Source organism: Pavona decussata, unplaced genomic scaffold, assembly GCF_977016875.1.
Source record: "Pavona decussata unplaced genomic scaffold, jaPavDecu1.1 SCAFFOLD_401, whole genome shotgun sequence".
NCBI classification, from domain to species: domain Eukaryota; kingdom Metazoa; phylum Cnidaria; class Anthozoa; order Scleractinia; family Agariciidae; genus Pavona; species Pavona decussata.
Window position 1 is genome coordinate 142,501 of NW_028145770.1, and position 6,259 is coordinate 148,759.

The window sequence follows — 6,259 nt, forward strand, 5'->3', positions numbered from 1 at the left end:
ATTGAAGACATACAAGTAGGATTCTACGAGTTCAACATAGCCCAATCCTCTCCACGCGGCCTGAATGATGATAATTGCAAGAATCGTGACTTGGTAAATAAACTGGCAAACGACGAACGGTCTGAGGTTTCGAAGGCTTGTATGATTCGCCTTTATGTTGAAGCAGCCAAAAACCAGCATTCGTATGTTAGAGAAAATTCCAACCAAACTGGCAACTGCTGATATCGAAAGCAATAAAACAGAAGTCATGCTGGAACACAGATCTAGAGCGTGTCTTACTGAATGTGGCCTATCTGTAGTTTGCGAATAAAATTACCCCAGTCTTTATAGACAAACAATCGTAACCTTAAATGGCATTAAATGATTTGCATTTTTGACGTCAAAGCCAATACTTTCGTGTCTGAAATTAAAACATTTGGTATCATTCGTTCAGTTGAATCTACCATGACCTGTGAATATTGTGCAACTAACAATGAAACCAGAGATTCAACTGAAAAATTAAGGAGAGTAAATTGAGAAATTGTCACGAAGCCACATTCAGCTTAAATTTATTGGTTCTGTATCATTTTTCCATAAAATAGAGCCATGAATATGTTACGACCTTACATGACCTTGGTGTCCTTTTGGGTTTGTTTGACCAATCGGTTATGTCGATAGGTCAGCGTGATTACCAAAATGGCATCATTCGTGCCTGAATGTTTACGTATCTGAATCGTGGTCAATCTACCATGACCCTTGAATATTGCGCACGTAACAATCAAACCAGAAGTCAAAGTTAACAAGGAAAGTAATTTGAGAATTGCCACGAGGCCACATCCAGCTTACATTTATTGACGGCTTCTGTATTTTCCATAAAATTGAGCCATTAATATTTTGAGGTCTTACATAACTTTTGTGTCTTTTTGGATTTGTTTGACCTCTTTGTTATGTCGTAAATAGACCACTCGAGTGTGAACCAGGCTTTTAAGACAAACTGATAATCGGTGTGTTGAAATACAACAACCAAAACTGTGAGAGGGTACAGAATTAATTACAATAGTAGAAAAGTAAGATTGCAGATTTCATACAAGGGATTTTTCTTTTTTCATCTCCACTGTATCATTACATTTTTGCAAAGACCTTTCAAAATGAGCAAACGAAGGGCTCTACTGGTGCATTAATGAGTAACGTTGTTCTGTCGAAAGCAGCAGCGTGAGGCCATCAAATTAAGCGTTAATGGATTATCATTAGTTTTATTTAAGGTCGTAAAATGTTCATGGCTCTATTTTGTGAAATATATAGGACGTTAACCAAAACATTTAAGCTTAATGTGGCTTCGTGACAACTTCTCAATTTACTTTCTTTACTCAGTTTGATCTGTCATTTGATTGTTCGGTGCACAATGTTCACAGCAATCACAGGTCATGGTAGATTGACCGGCCCGTTATTGATGTATTGTTGTGCTAATACGGAGCTTAAGCAACGACGACGACAACCTTTGCCGTGACGGCAACGAAAATTAAACGTCACCCGAAAATATATCGTTATTTCATTTGTGCTACTTCGCGATTATTTCAACTCGCTCAACTTTTACAAAAATGGCGAACTATTCAGGAACCAAATTGGTAGGAGTAGAGTACAAGTCAAGACGGAAAATGAAAAATTCACCGTTGTGCGTTCACGTTCTTCACAAAACCTTAAATGTGGTCATTTCACGTTGTTGTTTTGCAGAGGACGGCAAAGAAATGTACCAAAATGTAAAACGCGCGTGCAGAGCGATTGTTTTTGCTCATGAAACCTATTGTTTTGCGGCGTTGTCGTTGCCGTCGCCGTCGTCGTTGCTTAAGCTCCCTAATCACAAACACGAAACCCCTCTCCGGCCTTCTCACATACTTGCCTTGAAAAGTAAAATATATAACATATCAAATTGTGTAAATATATTGGGGAAATATTAAAGGAAACTTAAATTTGAGGGGAGCTTTACACAAGTTTTGTCCCCTACTCATAAACTAAGCCGAGGCCTGTTTACATCAAAGCTTACCCAGTTGTATGCCAGTGTGAAAGTGGATGGTACAAGTAGACCCACATCCTTTGCAAAGATACCCACTTCTACAGGCAAATAATCTATGTGTAGCCTGCAAGCACAGACGCCTTTTCCAGTTGTTGTTTGACAACTTTTATTTTGTTTATTGATCATTGTAGTTGATTGTCGGTTTTCGATTACCAACCCTGCCATTAGTCCCGGGCGGGAGGGGGGGGGGGGTATAGGGGGAAGTACTTGGATTCAGTTTTGCTGGGTCTGTGCCGCTGGCCTCTCAGAACCCCTGCCCCATTATAGTCTATTTTGTGGCCAGTTATAGACCCCATCTTAGTCACTTTTGGGAGAACGTAATTTTCGCGATCCCAACTAAGTCCCTTTCTATTTATGCATCTACTTAATTAATCCTTTAAATAGGTCATCCTAAAATTAATTGAAAGAACGGAATGTAATGCAAAGTGATTGTTACATTTAATAAACAACAACTTCTGACCTTTTTAACCGAGACCATTTTGAATCCCTACTAAATAGAATTTTCTTACCCCAAAAATCCGAAAATGTGCGACCCCATTCTAGTAACTCTATTGAAAATGTAACCCCATTCTGGTCAATCCAGTCGTGAAAATGCTACCTCATCCAGCGGCACATCCCCATTAGCGTCTTGTAAGGGAGTACCCCCCCCCCCCCCCCCGGGCCATTAGTCTCATACGCAGCCGTTCTTAGTGTCGTCACGCAACACTCCTCCCCACTGTCGGGAGACAGCGTTGCGTGACGTCACTAAGAACGGCTGCGTTGGAGACTTCCCTGCCATGGGTTAAGAACACAACTTTTACAACATGGTCACACCCACTCAGCCAATGAGTGCCCAGTATTTGTGTGCTCTATATCCCATAAACTGTCTTAAATTAGGTAAAGAGGCGGGGGTTTTGAAGCACAGGGGAATTGTGGGGTAAAATAACTACTCATTAATATTCTGTATGTAGAGCACACTAATGAGAAAATAAAGCATACTAATGATTTCTTTTGTTTCGGCCTTTGTCTAAAAGCTTAATTAGTATGCTCTATATAGAGCATACTAATGGGTATACTGAGCACGTGTACGGGTACGGCTTGCTATCACCTGTCTTGACTTCTAATATGAATCTTGTCAGCTAGTAGTTTACTTCTGCCACGGGGATGGTGCCCAAATCAACTGGAAGGGAATTATACTCATTCCAAGGGTTTCAGTTTGTGTGATTCGGTATTTAGCCCAGGCTCGATAGGCGTTCACACAAGTCCAATACAGACTGTTCAAAAATATTCCTAACTCTGGGAATACTTTTTCTAAGGAAATAATTCTAGTCTCTTAGTAAACGTAAATAAAAGGAGAATACAGGAAAAATAATGTTTGCCGGTTGTGGTCTGAAATATTTCAGTGAGCGCTTAAATTAGGGCGTGTTTACAAATATGCGCTGCGAATGGCGAATGAATTACACAAGTCCATCACAAAATGTTCAAAACAGTTCATAACTCTGTGAATGTTTATCCTACAGAAATAAATCCAGTCTCTAAGTAAACGTTAACAAAAGGAGAATATAGGAAAAATAATGTTTGGTTGTTGTCCGAAATATTTCAGTGAGCGCTTAAAATTAGAGCGTGTTTACAAATATGCGCTGCAAGAGGCGAATAAATTACACAAGTCCAACACAAAATGTCCAAAACAACTAATTATACTCTGTGAATATTTTTCCTACAGAAATAATCCCAGTCTCCAAGTTAACGTTAACAAAGGAAAATACATTTAAAATAATGTTTGGTTGTGGTACGAAATATTTAAGCGTTTACTGCGTGTTTACAAATATGCGCTGCGAACCAATTACACAAGTGGAACACAAAATCTCCAAAACAATTCATAACTCTGTCAGCTCTGTGAATATTCAAGTTAATTTGTCCGCGAATATTTGTCATATGGCTACGATTTAAGTATTTGTGTATAATTTGAAGTACGTTAAATATGGAAATTACCGACAGTTGCCTGCAATAATGCATTTAATTTCTAAACCACTTGCGAGTTGCTTACTCACTACCTGTTTGTTCATCCTCTCAGTCGCTCTCGGGTTTCAAATTTTCTTATTAGTCGCCTGCTTTCTCGCAATATGCAGTTTGTCAACACATTGAACGAATATAAGAATTAGTTTTCTTAAAAATAGGCCGTTTCCGAGTTGCTCTAAACCTCATTATGAAAGCGAGGCTAAGTGCAAAGTTTCTATTATGAAAATTAGTTTTTATTCATATGTAAACAAAACTAAATACATTTTCATATGGAAAGCTTTTGCACTTACCCTCGCTTTCATAATGAGGTTCAAAGCAACTTGGAAATGGCCTATTCTCGTTTGTTTTTCTAAAAGAAGTTGGCCATTCCACTTCCCGCCGACGACACGCATGTTGCAAGCGCATGGTTAAATTGATTGTGGCACTTCACAATGGCTTAAATAGAGGGGCGGACGTACGTACGTTTGCTGGACGGACAGAGACGTCATAGCCCAATCCAAAATATTTCGCATTCATGGTTTACAAAAATCTCTTGTCAATGGGGCTTCGCGCGCGCGGAGCTCCGCTATAAATATATAGTTACAGATAGGTTTTGTTGTAAGCACAGGTCACCAAAGCCGAGTAATATAAGAGTTTCTATTGCGCTAAAGTTCGATCAAAAACACAGGATTCTTCTCATTCATACACCAGGCTGGAAATATACCATCACATTTATTTCATATACCACACGTTCGCCATTGAAATCCTAGCAGTATGCAGGATGTTTGTCCCCTGAACCTAGTTTAATGGCCTTAGCTCCCATTAGTCTCCTGTAGCTCAGTGGTAGAGCATCTGAACTAGTAATCGGAAGGTCTTAGGTTCGACTCCTGATAGGAGCACTCGAATTTCTTTTTCCGAGTATGCCTGTGTCACTTTCTAGAACAATACATCATCATCATCATCATCATCATCATCATCATTATTACTTAAGCTTCCCACAGGGAGACCAAGTTGAAAATTGCCCTTCGTTTTTTTTTTTCCTCATTCAGTCACAAATCGCCGTCTGGGCCTTAAAACGCATGCGCAGGTAATCTTGTCGCTGCATGGGTTTGCAAGGGTCGGACATTTATTAAGTCGCCGATTTTTGCGTTTTCCGAAGGAAAACACAACTTTTCGAAGTGGTACATCGAACGAAGAACTACTTAGGAATACTCAACAGTTTCGATAGCGGAAATCCGAGAAATAACGGCGAAGAAACTGTGCTTTGAGTACAAATTGTTGTTTTATCCAGGCGACGAGTTAGCGGAGCGCGGACATCTCAAATCCTTATTGAGGCCACGGACTTTCTACGAGATTTTTGAGTACTTCTGGGAATTCAACGAAAAATTACAGGTTTGATCCTGAATTTGTACTGAAATACTATTCTAATTGACCGATTATTTATATTCTGAACAGTTTTTGCGAAAATTTTAAAAATGTGCCACGCACGGGTTGATAAATTCGCTTCGAAATGTACTGGTAGTTCTTCAAATCGCTTTCGCGTCTCTCGTTTGGCATTTAGAATTATAAGCGTTTCTTTCTTAGGCTTAAACAAGGACTTTTCTGAGTAAATTTTTCCTTTAGGAAAGCATTCTGTCTGTTTTACTTTCTAGTTTAATTGACAAAACGTGACAACTGCGTAATCTTGCGTAAACAAACACATGCACTCGAGACGGATCAAATTTTGCCTATGTGACGCGGGACAAATTTCATCGATTAATGGGTTAAAGATACTGACAAAGAGAAATTCCCACGAAACACCAATTTCAATCAGAATTCCCTTTTTTCAAAAAACAAAAACTTTTGCGAGGGGGGCGGGGGAGGGATGAAGCCAACACAAGATATCCCTGCCCGCTTAGCTAAATCCTGTTGGCCAGATAGATGCAAATTTAGACCAGGAATGGGAGAATATACATTGCTTACAATATACTTGCTTGTACTATGCTTGAGCTGTAAAACAATCGACAAATGGCAACTGAGATTTTATCACGTCAACTTTCTGGCGTTTACAGGTGGATATGCCAGGAAAGAAGCCCAGGTTCACGCACATATGCGTCTTGTTATTATTATTATTATTATTATTATTATTATAGAATGCAAGCTTTGTGGTAAAATAAGTGGCTCAATTATTTACAACAAAGTGGCTTTAAATTCTCGTCTATGCATATCCTATACAATAAATTAATACCCAGA